The sequence below is a fragment of the Prionailurus bengalensis genome, chromosome C1 (assembly GCF_016509475.1).
Source record: "Prionailurus bengalensis isolate Pbe53 chromosome C1, Fcat_Pben_1.1_paternal_pri, whole genome shotgun sequence".
Taxonomy (NCBI): domain Eukaryota; kingdom Metazoa; phylum Chordata; class Mammalia; order Carnivora; family Felidae; genus Prionailurus; species Prionailurus bengalensis.
In genome coordinates, this window is record NC_057345.1 from 20,387,286 (window position 1) to 20,407,729 (window position 20,444).

Consider the following 20,444-nt stretch of genomic DNA (forward strand, 5'->3'; position numbering starts at 1 on the left):
AGAGCACTGGAGAGTGTAACACTAAGTGCATAAGGTTTCCTAGCTCTCAGCTTGGGTTTTTAATCATATGCAAGCACTGGGGGATACAGAAGAGAATAAGGTGGGTAAAAACCCTCCCTTCATGGAGCTGACGTTTGAATGCGTGTAAGGTACTAAGTCCAAAAATTACAGCTTCTGCAATCAAGGTACAGTGCCTTAAGCTTTGATGTGTTTATTTATCTAGATAAAACACAGTATCTGGGGCACCTGGGTGGCTCAGTTGGATAAGCGTCCCACTCTTGATTTCGGCTCAAGTCATGATCTCACAATTCGTCGATTCAAGCCCGGCATCGGGCTCTGTGCTGACAGCATGGAGCCTGCTTGGAATTCTCTCTCTCCGCCCCGCCCCACCCCCTGTCCCTCCCTGCTCGCGCGCGCTCTCTCTCTCTCTCTCTCTCTCTCTAAATAAATAAATAAATAAACTAAAAAGTAGGTCTGGGGTGGAGCCCATGGACTTGCATTTTTCTAACAAGCTCCTTGGTGATACCATTGTGGTCGGTCCTAGAGCACATTTTAAGTAGCAAGGATTTGGAGAATTTTGTGGCAGGACAAGATGGGCATGTATGATTCAACTAAAACATTGTGTGTGCATATTGTGGATCTTCCTGGGAAGCCTCGGTTCAAATCTCACTCCCGGGTAGCCCATTCTTCCTGATCCTCAAAACTAGATTAGGAAGGCTCTTCTGGCCTCTATCATTCTTCACACTTCCCTAGCTTGGTGCTGTTCAACTACCTTGCCTTTCTTTTTAAACTTTGTCCCAGCCTCCCTCACGCAGCTGCAACCTGTCACTGGTCTCATTTAGTTCTATATCCATTAATTCCCTCAATAAGTACTGAGAGCCCCTGTGTGCAGGTATCCACCAGGCTAGCTGCTGGAAATCCTGCAGGCAGACATGGTCCCGGCCCTCAGAGGGCTCACAGAATAGGAAAAGCCAACAGTGAAAAAAAAAATCATGGCAGGTGAAATAAGAGTCACAAACGAGGAAGTAGAAGATGCTATGGGAGATTATGACCAGGGACCTACCCCAGTTTTGCTCAGGGAAGACCTTCTAGAAGAAGAGGCATTTCATCTGAGAGCTGAACAAGTGGGAGTGAGCCAGGCAAAGAGAGGAGGTGTTCTAGTTACTATGGGCACAAATCAAATTCCCCCAAACCTTACTGGCATAGAATAACCATGGGACAAAAAATACCACTGTGGCCAGTTTTGAAAAGCACACTCTGCCCCCATGGGAAGAGTGTGACAGTGTAGAGAATGCTTGGGCAAAAATCTTCCAATGAGAGAAACAGAGCCCATCCGAGGACATAAACACAACTTAGTAAGACTGGCATGTAGAGAAAGAGACTGGTATAAAGATGAAACATAAGAGGTCAAAACCCCAAAACCCTCATCCTTGCCCTTGGGGAGTTAGTCATCTTAACAGCTATCGTACCTCCCTGTGTTTCATGATTTACAATCAACAAAGCAGTGCCTAAGTTATTTCCTCATTTTTTTTAAGCTTATTTATTTATCTTGAGAAAGAGAGAGAGAGCAAGCAGAAGAGGGGCAAAGAGAGAGGAAAAGAGAGAGAATCTCAAGCAGGCTCCAAACTGTCAGCGCAGAGTCAGATCTCGCGAACTGATATCATGACCTGAGCTGAAGTCAAGAGTCAGACGCTCAGCCGTCTGAGCTACCCAGGCGCCCCTTCCTCATCTGTTTTAAACCACAATCCTGTGAGGGATTTATTAGCCCTAGTTAACAGATGAAGACACAAAGTATCAGTGAGGGAAGTGGGAGGCAACACAGGAAGAGCAGGGGTACTCAGTGATTTTAGCTGACGCATGGATAAACATCTTACGTGTTGATAAACATCTTACGTGTTGATAGTTAACGTGTGTTTTTCATAGAGAGATAGGTCTAGGGCATCAAGCTCATGATGTCGCTGACATTATGGCTTGGGACAAATCAAAGAAGTGAATTGATTGAAAGTGAACTTAAGGGAAGCTATTAAATGCAGAACAGTATAGAGGGTCTGTGACTGTGGTACTAATGAGAAAGATGGAGGTAGACGAGGAGAACTTGAAAACTACCGCCAAAGGAGTAAGTGTGGGATCTGTCTGGAGTCAGGTCAAATCGTCGCCAGGTTCTAAGGACAAACATCCCAAGAGAGAGCCAGCCAAGTTGTTTAGCTATCCCATGCCTCTGTTTTCTCATGTTTAAAATGAAAATACTCTACTACCTGCCTTCATAGGGTTGTCACAAAGAGTAAACTAGTTAATATTTGTAGAGCTCTTAGACTAGTTCCTGGCATTTATTAAGTGCTTGTTAAATAACTACATTAAATTAACTGACTTAAGAATAAAAAGGAATGTTTTGGCTCTTGCAACTGAAAAGTCCCCGGGTATTTGTCTGTCTTCAGGCTGGATCCGGCAGCTCTCTCTCTCTCTTCCTCTTCCTCCCTCTGTCTCCCTCCAACTCACTTCTACTCTTCTCCGTGTTGATCCATCCTCAGATGACCAACCTCTCACCCAGTGCTGGTCACTGCAGCTCCAGGGTTAGAGGACCTGGACACAGCTACCAGTCGAGAACAAACAGACACCCCCTTGCCATCATTGTAGGAAAAGCCCCTGAATTAGCTCTGATTGGTCCTACCTGAGTTTATTCATTTATTTTTGAGAGAGAGGAGAGCACAAGAGGGGGGGGGCAGAGAGAGAGAGAGAGAGAGAGAGAGAGAGAGAGAGAGAGAGAGAGAATCTGAAGCAGGCTCCAGGCTCTGAGCTGTCAGCCCAGAGCCCAACGCAGGGCTCGAACCCATGGACGGCAAGATCATGACCTGAGCCGAAGTAGGACGCTACACCCACTGAGCTACCCAGGTGCCCCTAAAGTTTATTTATTCATTTTGAGAGAGAGAAAGCACAGCAGGGGAGGGACAGAGAGAGACGGGGAGAGAGAGAGAGAATCTCAAGTAGGCTCTGCACTGTCAGCATAGAACCCGATGTGGGACTAGAACTCACAGACTAGAACTCACTCATGTGAAATCATGACCTGGGCTGAAATCAAGAGTCAGACGCTTAACCAACTAAGCCACCCAGGTGCCCCACTAATTTCTTTTTATCATTGGTTAATATTCTGTTGTGTGGATGTACCATGGCTTATTTATCCACTCACTTCTTGAAGGCCATTTTGGGTGCTTCCAGTTTTGGGCAGTTATGAATAAAGCTGCTGTAAATCTGTGTGTGCAGGTTTTTGTGTAGATGTAAGTTTTCAACTCATTTGAGTGAATGCCTAGGAGTGCAATCCCAGGATCATATGGTAAGACTACGTTTAGCTTTATAGGAAACTGCCAGGCTGTCTTCCAAAGTGGCTGTACCATTTTACATCCCCACCAGCAATGAATGAAAGTTGCTGTCGCTCCACATCCTTGCCAGCATTTGGCATTGTTAGTTTTTTGGATTTTAGACATTCTTATAAGCGTATAGTGGTACGTTGTTTTGAGCTGCAGTTCTCTAATGACATCTGATGCTGAGCATCTTGAAACATCTTTTCATATGCTTATTTGCTACCTGTACATCTTCTTTGGTGAGATGTCCAAATCTTTGTCCATTTTTTAATTGGGTTGTTTTTGTTGTTGTTGTTGTTGTTGTTGTTGAGGTTTTTTTAAAAATTTTCTCGGGATGTTTATTTATTTTTGAGAGAGAGACAGAGCATGAGCAGGGGAGGGGCAGAGAGAGAGAGGGAGACACGGAATCCAAAGCAGACTCCAGGCTCTGAGCTGTCAGCACAGAGCCCAACGCGGGGCTCGAACTCATGAGCTGTGAGATCATGACCTAAGCCGAAGTTGGACGCTCAACTGACTGAGCCACCCAGGCGCCCCTGTTGTTGTTGAGTTTTAAGAGGTCTTTATATAATTTGAATACAAGTCCATTAGCTGATATGTGTTTTGCAAATCCACACTCCCCCACACACTCTGTAGGTTGTCTTTTTATCCTCTTAACAGTGTCTTTTGCAGAACAGAAGTTTTTAATTTTAATAAAATCCAGGTTTCCATGTTTCTCTTTCACGGATCTAAAAACTCATCGCCCCACTCATGGTTACCTAAATTTTCCCCTGAGTTATCTTCAAGAAGTTTTATAGTTGTGTGCTTTACATTTAGGTATATTATCCATATGAATTAATTTTTGTGAAAGATGTAAGTAAGGGCAGTATCTAGATTTTTTTGTTGTTGTTATGTGGATGTCCAGTTATTCCAGCACCATTTGCTGAGAAGACTACCTTTTCTCCATTGAATAGTCTTTGCTTCGTTGTCAATAATCAGTTCATTATATTTGCGTGGGTCTCCTTTGGGGTTCTCTATTCTGTTCCGTTCACATACTTGTCTGTGCTTTTGCCAATACTGCACTGACTTGATTATTATAGCTTTATAATAAGTCTTGACGTTGTGTAGTGTCAGTCCTCCAATTCACTGGTGTTTTAAAATTTGAATTTCATAATTTCAGTGTGTCCCACATACATACTGCTAATTTCTATTTATAACTCTTGTCAAGTAGATAGCGGCATATGGTATACTCTATTTACAGAGGCATAAAGAGGCTAAATAACCTGTTCTTCCAACAGGTAACAGAGTTTTGGCTTTTTAGTGCCTTGATGCACTAACCCGGTCCCTGGGGAAGGAAACTTGATCTATTGCCTGCAAGGTTAACTATTCCTCATGTACATTTAAACACTGGAATTCTATTTGATCTGGGTTTTTTTTTTTTTTTGAGTTTAAGTATCAGAAGTTATCTCCCTGATTTTTTAGAAAAATTTTTAATGTTTTTTTAAAATGTTTATTTTTGAGAGAGAGAGAGAGACAGAGTGTGAGTGGGGGAGGGGCGGGCAGACACACACACACACACACACACACACACACACACACACAGAATCCAAAATAGGCTCCAGGCTCTGAGCCGTCAGTCCAGAGCCTAACACGGGGCTTGAACTCACAAACCGCAAGATCATGACCTGGGCCCAAGTCAGACGCTTAACAGACTGAGCCAACCAGGTGCCCCTAGTGTTTTTGTTTTTTTTTTTTTAAGTTTATTTATTTGGGGAGAGAGAGCACAAGCAGAGGAGGGGCAGAGAGAGAAGGGGAGAGAAAATTCCAAGCAGGCTCCAAACTGTCAGCGCAGAGTCCGATCTCACGAACTGGGATATGACCTGCACTGAAGAGTCAGACGCTCAACCGTCTGAGCTACCCAGGCGCCCCTTCCTCATTTGTTTTAAACCACAATCCTGTGAGGGATTTATTAGCCCTAGTTACAGATGAAGACACAAAGTATCAGTGAGGGAAGTGGGAGGCAACACAGGAAGAGCAGGGGTACTCAGTGATTTTAGCTGGCGCATGGATAAACATCTTACGTGTTGATAGTTAACGTGTGTTTTTCGTAGAAAAATATGGTTGTGTAGTGCTTTGCTGTATGAATAAACCATGATTCATCCATCCATTCCCCTATAGGTTAGGTTTTTTTGACTTTTTCTGCTATCACAACGGGCCAGAAGTAGTGTTCCTTGCCGTGTTTCCTTGTGCACACATGTAATGTTTCCTCTAAACTCTTAGAAGTAAAATTTCTGGGTTGTAGAATAAGAGAATCTTCAACTTTAGGTTGAATATACCCACTTTTTCCCAGGAGTCCAATCAGGAAATGAAAATGGTTGTATCAGTGACTGCCTCTGCAGAGCTGCTCAGTTGGGGCATTATCTAGTGCACCTAGGAGAGAAAAAGGAGCTACATTCATTGTCACAAGCCTTATTTGAATAATCCTTGTCTGCTTCCAAAAGCCAAACAAGAGAATATTGGAAGTATCACTTAAATATCTACCCAATAGAATAATTGCTTCTGCAGTATCCTGAACTATCCTACCCTTGAATACTATCAAAGACAGAGAGCTTACCACCTCCCAAAGTAGCCCAGCTCTCTTAATTAGAAAGTTCTCAAACATCTATGGCTGGAAGCGAGAATGAGAAGTTTCCATTCTAAGAGATGACAATATCTTCTTTTTTGAATCTGTTTTTTCTATGTAAAAATGGGAGGGGGGGGCACCTGGGTGGCTCAGTCAGTTAAGTGTCCAACTCTTGATTTCGCCTCAGGTCATGATCTCACAGGTTTGTGAGATCAAGTCCTGCATTGGGCTCTGTGCTGACAGCTTGGAACCTGTTTGGGATTCTCTCTCTCCCTGTCTCTCTGCCCCTCCCCTGTTCATGCTCTGCCCCTCCTCGGTTCGTGCTCGCACTCTCTCAAAATAAACATATTTTTAAAAATGGGAGTAGGAATAATACCTAAATCATAAGGTGGTTGTGGTTAGTGTGTGAATGTAGGTGTGTATACATAGATAAATATATACACTTGTACATACATATATGCATATACATGTATAGATATGCAATATACTCATATATGCATATATATTCATATATGTAGAAAAGGGAAAGAGAGTGCATGAGAGGGCAAGCGAGCTCTTGGCAGAAAATAATCAATTAATTGTAGCTGCAGCTATTATTAATATTTTTCATCCTATCATCCATTCCGTAACAACAAAGTTCATTCTGCTAAACAAATATTTACTGAGTGTCTACTATGTGTCAAACAAAGACTGTGCTAGTAATCACAGAAACATCACCCACACTTCTCTGTATTTATTTTTTTAAGTTTTGTTTATTTTTGAGAGAGAGAGGGAGAGTATGCACACATGTGCATGAGTAGGGAAGGGGCAGAGAGAGAGGGAGAGAGAATTCCAAGCAGGCTCTGGGCTTCAAGGGCAGAACCTGACTCAGGTCTTAATCTCATGAACCATGAGATCATGACCTGAGCTGAAATTAAGTGTCCCATGCCTAAACTGACTGAGCCACCCACGTGCCCCTCTGTCAGTATTTCTGAGAGTCTCTGTGACATTGCCAGCATAGAGCAATGGTTGAAAATGGAAGTTCTGGATTCAAATAATCTGGGTTTTAATCCCAACTGTACCAACTATGTGATTTGTGGGAGTATTGCTTAATTCGCTGATAAGAACTTATCTCTCATGGTAAATGTTCAATACATGTTAGCTATTATTCAATTTAATTGAGCCAGTGACCTTAGCCAGGGTTTCAGCCTGAGCCTGGAGAGCTACGGATAGATAATCTTAAAGCTCTCTTTTAGTCCTAAAGTTTATGATTTTTTATATTCAGTGGAACATCTGTGGGGGAGAAATCAGGAAGAATGACCCACATTTATAGGCATTTCACAAAGCTGAATTTGCAAGTAGGTTCTAACTCCTCCAAATGGGAAGAAATCACCCTTTGGGAGCTCACAGACTAATTTATACACTTGATGTGAGCAGAAGCAGGAAAAAACAAGCAAGTCATGGAGTGATAAACATGGGACAGACACTATAAATGCTAAATATGTATCTTCCTTTCTGAGAGTGGGTACTGCCTGGTTCTCACTGGAGGGACAGGTAGTGTTCAAAAGCTCAGACTCTGCTGTAATACAGATCTAGGTTTGAATCCCTATTTGGTTCCTTGTCAGCTATGTGACCCTGGGCAAGCAGCTTTTAACCTTTGTGTCTCAGCTTTCTTTTCTGCAAAACCCAGATAGTATCTAAAAATTATACTCAATACAGTGGTGACATAGTAAATGCTCAATAAAAGTGAATTATTTTTATCTGACAAATGGCACCCTACAGGTGAGTGACAAGTTTCCATTCTCAAGAGATGACAATATCTTTTTCTGACTTTAGGCGCTTCATGGGTGGGGCCCGGTCTCTGCCTTCATAAGTTAGGCACGATGCCTCCCTTGTCACCTTGGCAACTTCCTTAGAGAGGAGGGTGTCTCCTCTGTCAGACTTGGCACTCCACTAGGCTGGAACTTCCTCTTCCTTCGAGGTGGGAACAGTAGTGCCTCCACCAGTTAGTCTCAGATGGACCTTGTCTCTGTCAGCCTGAGGGTTTCCAGAGTTGTGTGTGGTTGGCTCCCCTCCAAGCCACTCTGCGTAGAACTGACTGATTACCTTTTCTCCTCTTCCTTGAGGCCCAGGAACAAGAGTGAGGAATGCGCCTCTTCAGCAGCCACCCAGGTCAGGAAGGAGTTAAGATGAAGGTCGGCTTTGGGGGGGGGGGGGGGGCACTGGGGCCCCAGCCTGAAAAGTCTCCCAATTCAGGGGATCTGAGGAAGTCTCGGTAAGGCTCTTAGGAGACAGCGCCGGGCTCTGAGAAGCATTTGGGTGAGTGTGAGAGGTGCCCCAGAAGCAACGCGAGGGAGCATTTTACGTGGATGTGGGGTGGGCGGTGCGTCAGGGTAACTAATGGCAACTGGGCGGGGTGAACCCGCCCGGCAGGAGCTCTTCGACGGAGAGAAACTACGACTCCCAGGATGCGCCGGGGCTCAGCCCGGCTTTCCCGCCTGCCCACTGGCTGCCGGTCCGGCGAGCGCAAGAGCAGATTGGTCGCGGCGGTGCGGGTCTCCCCCACTAGCAGGTTAGTAGGCACCGCCGGCAGCAGACGTTGACCGGGCGCGCGAGGGGGGAGGGGCCCGTCTAGCTATTCTGGAAACCGCCGGACGCTCTCTCCGTAGCGTAGCTCCGGCTGTGAGGCGCGGGGCGGGGGCGGAGACTGCGTGGCGCAGGCGCAGTGCTGGGCTTCTCCTGGGTCCCCAGACAGCTGGAGGAGATAAACAGAGGAGGAGGAGGGAGGGGAGTGCGTGTGTGAGAGCGCGCGAGGGAGTGTGAGGTGTGTGTGAGCGCGGGTGTGAGGCGGTGCGCAGGGGCGGGCGGAGGCGCTGTCCGGCCCGGGCCAGGCGCCGGGCGGGGAGCATGGGAAGGGGCTAGAGCTGCCCGGGCCCCCAGCCCCCTCCCCGGGATCCGCGCCCCCCCTTCCCGGGAGAGGGGCCGGGCCCCCCGGACGGACATGGGCTCCTGAAGTTGCGCCGCCGCCGGTCCTGGGAAGAGGCCTGACAGGTACGGGTAGCCACCGCCCCCTGCCCTCGCCGGGCGCCGAAGCAAGAACCGGTTCCCGCAGCCCCGGCACACGGGCCGCTCGCTCTGGGCCGGCCGCAGCCCTGCCGGCCCGGGGGCCTGAGCCCGCCTGCCTCGGGGCTCCGGGGTGTCCCGAGAGGGGGCAGGCCTCGCTGGGGCGAAGGGCACAGTGGGCCGGGGGCGGGGTGGGGATGGAGGGCTGGCCGGGACGTGGGTGGTGCGGGAGGCTCAGGGAGGCTCTGCCAAGGGAGAGGTGGAAGTCGTCCCATCACGGGACTTTTTTGCGGACTTTTTTGTTTGACATCTGATCTGGCGCTGGTCTCAGGAAGAAGGGGGCAGGTGGAAGTGCTGGGAGGGCTACGTTGACCTGACCTGCTCTCTTAGTTTCCTGCCCTCCTGCTCTCGCTCTGTCTCGCTCGCTCTCGCGCTCGCTCTTTCTCGCTCTCTCTTTCTGTGTGTGTGCGTGTGTGTGCGTGTGTGTGTGTGTGTGTGTGTGTGTGTCCGTCCGTCCGTCCGTCCCGTGTGTCCGTCCGTGGTCAGGCTTCTTGCAGCTGCACATGCCTTCAGTGGCCCATCCTGGCACCAAGCTGAAGTCTGCCAAGGTGTTTCCACCAGGCGACTGTAACGCCCATACAGAGGGCCTTTACTTGGGAACGGGCTCTTCAGTACCCACCTCAAAGGGAAATAGGAAGTGTGGAAAAGAAGAGAGGTTGAACCAGTAGGATCCGATTCTTGTCACTGAAGGCTGCAGTGGGTCGTACCCCCCCTCCCCCTTGCCAGCCAGGTTGAATTTGCTTAGTGACCTCTGACTCTCCTCTGCAGGTGTACTACCAGGGTCTCTAGAAAAGACGTGTCAGGACTTATGACTAAAGTCTGGCTGCCTAATTTGACTGTTTTCCTCAAAGCCCTTTTTTTCAGTGACTTCCTTTAACTTCCTGAGGTAGTGGTAGAGCAACTTTAAAGTTTTCCTCTTAGGTTTGTGAGTTTAGAAGCCTGATCGGGTGGCTGTAACTTCCCCATTCTTTGCAAGGATGGGGTAGATGATGAGAGTAAAGTGGCAGTTAAGTGTTCCCTTTTAACAGAGCCTGGAACAGTTTTGAGAAGAAAACTATTCGGAAGACACCTCCTGACTCAAAAACATTATGAAATCTCTACCTAGGGCACAGATATGCTCAGTGGTCTGAACAAAGCTTTTCTGTACCTTAAAGTCCCTCCGGAGTGGCCAGCCTCTTCGCTAAGTGAAGGACCTACTTAAGGCTATTTCTGGTTTGAGTTTTGGCCTATTCTTCCTTGTAATTCTTATATTTTTAAAGAGATTGAATTGAATCTTGGCTGTTGAGTATAATAATTTGATCCTCTATCACAGACCAAAGAGTAACTGGTAAGGCTCATTTGGGCTAACTCTGAGACTAACAGTGAATCTTCATTACAGGTTGTTGTATTTCATTGGCAAATGGGAAACAACCTTTTCTGCCATAGTCTGTGATCCTGCTGCTTTAATACTGGGGTCCTGCTATCCTTCCCTCTTTTGACCTATTGGGGGGCACTTATGTTCAAGCCACATCTCAATTTGTAGAAGCAGTGCTTTGGGTCACCTCTGAAGAATAATTGAGCAACAACTCATATGTCTGCCCGAGACTCTTTACCTTGGAGTTACTGAAAGAAAGAGAATATGTGTAATGCTTGTGGTGATGGTATTAACATTGGCAATTTGCCACTTTTGGGTTTTAGAGTTGTCATGCAGCTGACAAATTTTCTAGCTTAAAGGAACTCAATAGTGACTCATGGGACATCATATTAGGGTTTTTTTTCGCACATGTAGACTTCAGGATCTGGAAGTATACGACTGAAGATCTTAAAGCCCTCTGCTAAACATCTTTGGATTTTGAGGGGCCAATTGCTACGAAGACCCAGAACTGTGACTTTTAATTATTTTTTAATTATTTTCTTCTCTTTTTTTTAAGTTAGGGAATGTGGCCCACGTGTGCAGTCCTGGGTCTCAGAGAGGGAATCCTAGACAACATGTAATATGGTGGTACTTATCTTTCTTTTGGGTCACTGAGTGATCCTGACTCCTTTCTTCTTTCATCCTTACCTTTCTGGATTCCACTGCATCTTTGGGCCGCCATTGCAGAGGGACTCCCATAACTCCTAAGTTTCAAAACTCCTGACGGTTTTCATCAGAAACCAATCCCTTGGTGGTACATTTAATTATGAATAACTTACTTTAAGAGGTATTTACCAATTAGAGTACATTCAAAAATGTGACTGACATTTATTGAGGGCCTGGTATGTTGGACTGTGTGCTAGGTGGTGTTTTTACTTTATCTAATTTAGCCCTCATCACTGCTCTGGTAGGCAGAAATCATTTTCCCTATTATACATGTGAAGATACAAGTTCAGAGAGATTAAATAACTTGTCTAAGGTCACACAGCTAACAAAGGAAATGTTCAGAATTCAAACCAGGGTGTAGCACTAGGATCAAGAGATGGAAATTCGAAGAAGGTGCATATTGGCTGGATAGGAGAGAATTTGTTTTCTAAAAACAAAATGGGCCACCTTGTGGGGGAGTGAGTTACCCATCGTTGTAGGTATTCAAGCAGAGGCTTTGCCACTTCTTATCCAGGATATACTAGAGGAGTTCATACTTATTTAGGTAATTTGACTGAGTAGTCTTTCAGTATTTTAAACCCTATTATTATATGGAAATGGAGTCAAACTCCTGTTTTTGTGATCTGTAAAAAAACTAACGCATATTGCATACATACTGTGTGCCAGGCACTTGTTAGACACTTTTCCTACAATACTTCATTTAATCCTCAAATCCCCTATGAAGTGGGAATTATTATTATTCCCACTTGACAAAGGAGGAAATGGAGGCTCCAGAAAGTTAAAAAAAAACGTGCTAGAGGTTACGCAGTTAGTAGTAGTAGGGCTGATATTTGAACCTTTGTCTGTACCATCTTCGCTGTGTAACATAGAGTAAGTTGTGTGTCTTCTCTGAGCTATAGTTTCCTCATCTGTGAAACGAGATGACAGTACCTTCCTTACGATGGTTTTATGAGTACTAAATGATATAACATACACTTTTCACTAAATGTCACTGACTGCCCTTGAGAGCTTGGGTTTGGGATAAAAAGGTACCAGTTTATTTCTTTAGGGTGAATTCAGACCTGAGAATTTTGGGGTTCACTCTTTGTGCTATTTGTAATAGCTGCTAACCCCTTCAAGGGCTTTGTGGCATTAGTGACTAATACCTTAAAAACTTGAGGCCTGAATGAGAGGAGGATTCAGCCAACACATTGGAGTATAGGAGGAAGTGTCAAAGGCCTTGTAGGGAAAAAAAGTCCTTACCCCACTATACAGTCAGATTCAGAGATCACTGTTTGCATTTTTACATTTAATGTCTTATTTTAGAATGGACAAGGTCACAATTGCTAGAGCTGTGATAGAGCTGGATGCCAAGAATAATAACCCTTAATCCTCCCTGTAGCCATCTGGGGAGGTATTAACCCCATTTCCTTGGGGAGTGGGGCAGAGCAGGATCCGACCTTACCCAGGTAGCTGTCTAGGGGCTCTCCAGAGGCAGTGTTAGGATCAGGATGGTGGCAAAATTTTATCCTTGTTCATAACCCCAAGATTCTATTTTCAGAAAGCTCTAAACTGTGCTTATCCATGAACCTTTAGGGAGCCTTTCCCAGAATGGGAATCAGGCATTTCTGGTCTTGGAACTTCACCAGTTGAGACCTGAGTGTTTGGGTGCCAGTGGCTTACCTGGTTCCTTCTTGAGCCAGACATCTGGATGTAACACAGCTGCAATTGAATTGGAAAGGAAGCATTTCCACATTGATTGGCTTACTTTTCCTTCACCTTTCTGCTAGGAGGAAAGTTAGAGGGTAAAACTTCAAAGGCTTCCCTATGAGGCATACTTTGAATCAGGCAGAGTTTGGAAAGATGCAGTTAAGGGCAAAATCCAAGACTGCAGATGCTCATATAAATACAGTGAGAGAAGACAGCATTATCCAAATATGCTCTCTTTTCTCTTTCTGTTCCCTTCCACTATCTTAAGGTAATGGTGGCCCTAGATGAAGGCAGATAAATTAGCTATAATCACTGCAAAGCAAAGTTCTGAAAACATCAAGAAAGATTTTTCACAAAGCTTGAATGGCAGTACAGAACCCATTCATGCAGATAAGCCATCGAGGTGAGTTTTCATCCAGAGTTTCCCACAAAGTGAAGCATTTATTTTTTTTTTAAGTTTATTTATTTTGAGAGAGAGAGAGGGAGAGCAGGGAAAGGGCAGAGAGAAAGGGAGAGAGAGAGAGAATCCTAAGCAGACTCTGCACTGTCCGCACAGAACCCAATGTGGGGCTCAAATGCACAAACCAAGAAATCATGACCTGAGCCAAAACCAAGAGTCGGACGCTTAACCGACTGAGTCACCTAGGCACCCAAAGTGAAGCATTTCTTAGGATGGACTTCACAGAGAAGGCTTTAGTCAACTCCGTATAGAATCATTTGAGCCAGGATCCTTGAAGATGGCAAAGAACTTTTCCAAAGACATTTTGCTGATGGGCCTGTTCCACCAACCAAACCTTTCCCAGATGCTGTCCTTGCGCCAACTTAGTCCATGACCTTGAAATATACTTTTGAAATTTGTGTCTGAGACCGTCAGAGTCTAGGTGATTTTGCTTCCTTAGTTAAACCGTAAATGCTAAGTTAAATGCTTAGTTAAAACCTAAATGCTAAGAGATGGTGTCTTTTAGGTAAGACTGCTTAGACATGATCTAATTAAAGACAATAACTATTTTTCAGTGGCCAGTGACCTGGTCTTAGGGTCGAACTATTTAGTTTGACTCTCCATTTAATAACTAACTTTAGGGAAATTAACTTCTCTGTGCCTTAGATCCTTCATCTGTAAAGTGAGGATAATAATAGTACCTACCTTCATAGGTTTATGAGGAATCTGTTGGATAACACTTATGAAATGATTTGAATGTTCACTAAATATTTTTTACCAGGTGGGGCACCTGGGTGACTCAGTCGGTTGGGCATCCAGCTTCAGCTCGGGTCATGATCTTGTGATTCATGGGTTCAAGCCCCATGTCAGTCTCTGTGCTGACAGCTCAGAGCCTGAAGCCTGCTTCATATTCTGTGTCTTCCTCTCTCTCTGCCCCTCCCCTGCTCACGCTCTGTCTGTCTGTCTGTCTCTCTCTCTCAAAAATGAATAAACATTAAAAGAATTTTTTTTTTAATTTTTACCAGGCTTGATATCAGGCATTTTATGTGTGTGGCTCTTCACTCTGTGAAGATAGGCATTATCATCCTGTTTTGCAGATTAGAAAGCTGAGATTTAGAAATGTTGTCACACAGAAGATAGTTGGCAGAACTGGGATTTGAACTTTAGGTCTGCCAGACTCCAGTACCCAACTCTTTACTTTATTATGCCACTTCCAGGGACCTTTTTGCTTTGAAAGTGCATGTTTTTCTCTTCTATAGGATTGCTCCAGTAGGTAAACCACTGCAAATAGAGTGAAAGGAAACTTGCATACATCCTTTGCATAATTCATAATGTTGGAAGGGGGCGGGGGCCAGTGGTCTCTCTAGCTGGGGACATCTCTCTACAGTGGGAGGCACTGTCCAGAGGAAAAAGAATACAGATGACTTGGGTTCCATCTCCACTCTACTGCTACCTGGCAGTGTGTCCTTAGGATCACAGGATAGTGGGAGGGATTTTGTAGCTCATCTTAGAGTCTACCTCTCACTTTGCAGATGGGGAAATAGGCTGAGAGAGTGAAGCGCCTCACTCAGGGTCTTTAAGACACTTAGAGGCAGAGCCTGGCCTGGAGCACGAGACCCTAGATTCCGGTCCAGTGTTTCTTCCTCAGTAGCATTGTGCTTCAGTTCTCCCTTGTTAAACGGGGATGAAAATAGCTTTCTAGCTTCCTCACTGGATTGTTACGAAGTTCAAGTTAAAAGCATGAGCAAAAGTACTCTGATAGTTACAAAGTGCTATACATATGCAAGACAGTCACGCTGTCATTCATTCAGCAAGTACTCATTGGCACCTGCTAAGCCCACATCACTCCTTGGAGACCTAGGAGGTTCAGTAGATGAATCAGATGAAGAGCTGGCCCTCAGGATGCTTTTAGTCTTTTAAAGAAGAGAAGCCACAAAATAATTATAGTTAAAGGCAGGAGACAGACGAAGGAAACGGTGAGAGCTAAATTTTTGTAAGTTCTGATTTTGAGGCAGAGAAAAGAAGAAAAGGGTTTGAGGACTTTTCTTCTTATAGTTGAGATACAATTCTTGTATCATAAAGTCTACCCTTTTAATTCTGCACTTTTTAATATATCCACAAAGTTGTGCACCCATCACCACTATCTAATTCCAGAACATTTTCATCATGCCCCAAAGAAACCCATACCCTTTAGCTGTCACCACCACCCCAGTCACTCCCATCTTCTTCCTCAGTTCCAAGAAACCACTAATCTTTCTTTCTCTGTAGATTTTGCTGTTCTTGATGTTTCATGTAAATGGATTCATACAATATATGGCCTTTTGTGACTGGCTTCTTTCAAATAATATTATGTTTTCAAGTTTCATCCATGTTGTCGCATGAATCAGTGGTTCATTCCTTTTTATGGCTGATTGATACTCCATTATATGGATATATCACATTTTATTTGTCCATTTATGGACATTTATCCATTGATGGACATTTGAGTTGTTTCTACCTTGGGGCTGAGAACATTCATGTACAAGTTTTTGTGTAGACATTTGTTTTTCTTTCTCTTGGGTTATACCTAGGAGTGGAATTTCTAGGTCATATGGTAACTCTATGTTTAATTTTTTGAGAGGAGGCTTTTCTTAAACAATTTTTCTTATTGCAAATAATACTGTCACTCACGGTTAATAAGTATTTCCAGTGTGCCAGTTATCACATGTAATCCTCACAACAACCCTGAGGTAGGTGCTATTATTATCTTTGTGTAACAAATGAAAAGTAGCCAGTGTTTCTTGAGCACTTACCATATGCCAGGTATTGTGCTAAGTGTTTTGCAATGCATTGTCTTATTAATGTTCCCAGTGACCCTATGATGTAGATATTACTTCATATACCTACATGGCAGGTAAAAAACAAACAAACCAACAAAACCCGGGAGCTTAAAGGTAAATAATTTTACCCAAGATCACACAGCCTAGTATATAGTAGAGCCAGATTTAGACTCAGGTTTCTTTCAGTCCAAAGCTGGTTCCTAATGGCTATTTCTATATTACTATAAGAACAATAAATGTTCACAATAGAATACTTGGAAAATACAGAGAAACAGAAAGAAAAAAAATATATATTTTTTTCATAAGTTCTGATTTTGAGGCAGGAAAAAAAATGTATGTAACACACACACACACACACGTGTGTGTGTGTGTGTGTGTGTGTGTGTGTGTGTGTGTGTGTATTACCTGTTGTCTTACCAGGGAGAAGACCACTGGCATATTTTTAATGCCTGGCCTTCTTTTTTTTTTTTAATTTTTAAAAATGCTTTTATTTATTTTTGAGAGAGACAGAGGGTGAGCAGGGGAAGGGCAGAGAGAGAGGGAGACACAGAATCCAAAGCAGGTTCCAGGCTTTGAGCTGTCAGTACAGAGCCCGATGTGGGGCTCGAACTTGTGAACCATGAGATCATGACCTGAGCCGAAGTTGGACACACAACTGACTGAGCCACCCGGGCACCCCAAACACATATCCTTCTTGTTATAACATTGTAGATACGTACACTTTTGGTTTGTCTTTTTTTTCCCTTTAAGGCTAAGATGGTCACATATATGTCTTGAACGTGATTTTTTAACTATATATGATTAACAGTTTTCTGTTTCATTAATCAGTCTTCCATGTTTTGAGTGACTCTTAATAGGAAAGAAAGATTTTTAAAAGGCCTTGATAAGAGAGGATTCCAAATATATATGAAGTAAACAGAATAGAACAGAATAATGAACCCCCATTTATCTGTCATCCTATTTCAATAACTGTCAACATTCTGCCATTCTTATTTTATCTATACCTCCTTTGCTTTCCACTTCCATTCTATTTTTTTAAGTGTTTATTATTGACACAGAGAGAGGGGGCATGAACAGGGAAGGGGCAGAGAGAGGATGGGGACAGAAGATCCAAAGTGGTCTTTGTGCTGACAGCAGAGAGCCCCATGCGGGGCTAGAACTCACAAACCCTGAGATCTGAGCCAAAGTGGGACACTTAACCGACTGAGCCACCCAGGCGCCCCTCCTCCATTCTATTTTTTAAGTAAAATTTACCAACATTAAAATTCACTAATCTTGATTGTACAGTTTTGACAAATGGATATACTCATGTCACCCATACCCCCAGTACCTATATAGCCATATTCCCCTCATATATAGAACTTTTCTGTCACTTAGAAAGTTCTCAGGGCTCCTTTTCTTATTAATCTGGATGCACTCAGGCAACACTTCTTTTTTTTTTTTAACTGTATTTTTGCCTATTCTAGAACTTCATATATAGTTGACTCTTGAACAGTGTGGGGGTTAGGGGCACCCACTCTGCCCAACCCCCTCCAGGCAGTCAAAAATTGGCATATAACTTTTGACTCCTGAAAAACTTAACTACTAATAGCCTACTGTTGATCAGAAGCCTTACGGATAACAAATAATTAACCCATATTTTGTATGTTATATGTATTATATCTGTATTCTTAAAGTAAGCTAGAGAAAATAAAGTTTTATTAAGAAAATCATAAGGAAGAGAAAATATATTTGCAGTACTATACTGTATTTATCGAAAAGACTCCACATATAAATGAACCCACACGGTTCAAACTTGTGTTGTTCAAGAGTCAACTGTAAATGGAATCATACAGTATGTACCTTTTTTTTTAAATGTTTACTTATTTTTGAAAGGGGGGGTGGTACTGAGGGGCAGAGAGAGAGGATGACACAGAATCTGAAGCACGCTCCAGGCTCTGAGCCGTCAGCACAGAGCCCAACATGGGGCTCAAATCCAGGAACCGCGAGATCATGACCTGAGCCAAAGTCAAACGCTTAACCGACTGAGCTACCCAGGCCCCCCAGTATGTACTTTCTTAAGTCTGGCTTCTTTTGCTCAGAATCTGTGAGATTCATCCATATTGTTGCTGGTATCAATAGTTCCTTTTTAAAAATATAATAACTTCATTGGGATATAATTCACATACCATACAATTCACTCATTTAAAGTGTATAATTCAGTGGTTTTTAGTATTCTCACAGATATGTGCAACAATCACCAGTCAAATTTAGAACATATTCATTACCTCAAAAAGAAACACCAAACCACAATGAAGTACTGCTTCATACCCGTGAGGATGGCTATAAATACATTTTTTTTAAAAAGCAAGTATTGGTAAGGATGTGGAGAAATTGGAATCTTTTACATTGCTGGTGAAATTGTAAAATGGTGCAGCTGCTATGGAGAACAGTTTGGCAATTCCTCAAAAAGTTAAATATAGAACAACCATATGACTCAGCAATTCCACGCCAAGGTATATACGCAAAAGAATTGAAAACAGGTAGTCAAACAGATGCTTGTACATGGACATTCATAGCAGCACTATTCATGACAACCAACAGATAGATGAATGAATGGATAAATACAATGTGATATAGCGGTGCAATGGAATAGTATTCAGCCATAAAAAGGAATGAAGTACTGATGCATGCTACAACATGGATAGACCTCAAAATAGTATGCTAAGTGAAAGAGGCCAGTCGCAAAGGTCACATATTGTAGGATTTCATTTATCTGAAAAATCTAGAATAGGTAAATTGATAGATGCAGAAAGTAAATTGGTGGTTGCCAGATACTAGAGGGAGGAAGGAAGAGGGACTGACTACTTAATAGGTATGGGATTTTCTTTTGGTGTGATGTAAGTGTTTTGGAACTACCTAGAGGTGATGGTTGTATAACATGGTGAGTGTACTAAATACCACTGAATTATACACTTTAAAGTCCTCTCTAGCCCCAGGAAACCATAAATCTACTTTCTGTTTCTATAGATTGGCCTATTCTGGCCTTTGCTTATAAATGGAATTATAGATATCCCTCGATTCTTGAAAGTTCATGTTATGCCACTTCACTTTTACAAAAGATCTACATCAGTACCTTTTACACTAACCGAAGAGAATCCAAAGGGGAATTTTGCTTTTATGAAAAGGGTGAAAATCAAATATAGTGCTCAGCATTTGTTTTGCGGTGAGCCTATTATAGTGGCAGTGTGCACCCTGAGTGGCGAGAGTGGCTCCTCCCAGCTTCCACCCTGGGAACTACACTCAGCATCCAACCACCATAGCTTTGAACTGTGTCTGTGAGCATCTGTGCTTTATAAAATACAGTGTGCTTTATTTATTTATTTTGCTCATCCTTTAGCAAGATGGTATCAGAAAAGCCTAAGAGAAGTTATTTTTGGGGTCTGTAAATGCCAAAAAATTTTTTCCATTTAATAAACTGATGGTAATTGCTTCTTCGCTTTATGCCCTTGCAGCTTAGGATAGGTTTCATAGGAACACTTTGCTTTTGGATAGCAGGAGAAACCTATATACAACATGTGGCTTTCTTTCACTTAGCATAATGTCTTCAGGGTTCATCCATGTTGTAACACGTATCAGCACTTCATTGCTTCTTATGGCCAAATAACATTGCATTGTATAGACACAATAAACACCACATTTTGTTTGTCCATTCATCAGTTGATGGGCATTTGGGTTTCTACCTTTTAGCTGTTATGAATAATCCTGCCCTAACCATTCTTGTACAGACTGTTGAATGGAGTTTCTTTGTTTTTAGCAAAGTCACCATTTTCCTCCTGATCTTGCAATTCAAAGCTAGCAGAGGTGAGAAAGATCCCATTCTCTGTGCCCCACCATCCTACAATGGAATCCCCAATGTCAGCTCTGTCTCTCTGGTAGGGAAGGAAGTAAGAGAAATGTTGTAACCATGCCACTGAGCATAGATCAGGAGCTATCAAGTCTTACTAGACTTCAGATTTGGCTAATAACATCTGTTGAGCACCTGCTGTAATCCAGGTACTATTTTGTACCTTCATATATATTTCATCATTTATTCCTCACAACAACTAATTGAAATAAATGAGTATCCCTATTTTACAAATGAGGAAATTGAAACTCAGAAAGGTTGGATAACTGTCTAAGTAGGTACTAATGGGTACAGTGAGGGGGCTGGACTGCAGGCCCAAGTGCCTAAGTATTTTAAGTTCACTTCCCTTTCTGCTACATTAACTCAAACAAGGACTGTGGCACACCTGAAATGGGTGTTTCCTCATGTTTATTTGGATGTTACTGTTCAATCTTTGGTTCCAGATGAGTAACATTTGCCAGGCGTACTTTGTTCTAAGGCTTGTTAACCTCAGGC

The 20,444-nt window shown here is 43.3% G+C and overlaps 1 protein-coding gene and 1 long non-coding RNA gene across 6 annotated transcripts in view; one reads left to right on the top strand and one right to left on the bottom strand.

Moving 5' to 3' along the window:
- Positions 1–5,270: 5,270 nt before the first annotated feature.
- On the bottom strand, positions 5,271–8,574 carry LOC122480148. Its single transcript, XR_006296518.1, has 2 exons — positions 8,041–8,574; positions 5,271–5,762 (listed from the first exon to the last, which is right to left on the bottom strand). It is a non-coding gene; the product is annotated as an uncharacterized LOC122480148 (long non-coding RNA).
- A 113-nt stretch (positions 8,575–8,687) lies between these two features.
- Positions 8,688–20,444, top strand: part of WDTC1 (WD and tetratricopeptide repeats 1) — a 66,561-nt gene continuing 54,804 nt past the window's right edge. For 4 of the 5 annotated variants that reach the window (XM_043574173.1, XM_043574177.1, XM_043574175.1 and 1 more), the window contains exon 1: positions 8,688–8,985. The gene's annotated coding sequence lies outside the window, so the exon portion shown is untranslated. Of the gene's footprint in view, positions 8,986–13,184; positions 13,209–20,444 lie in introns of those variants that run through there. The other variant, XM_043574174.1, reaches the window with a different exon arrangement.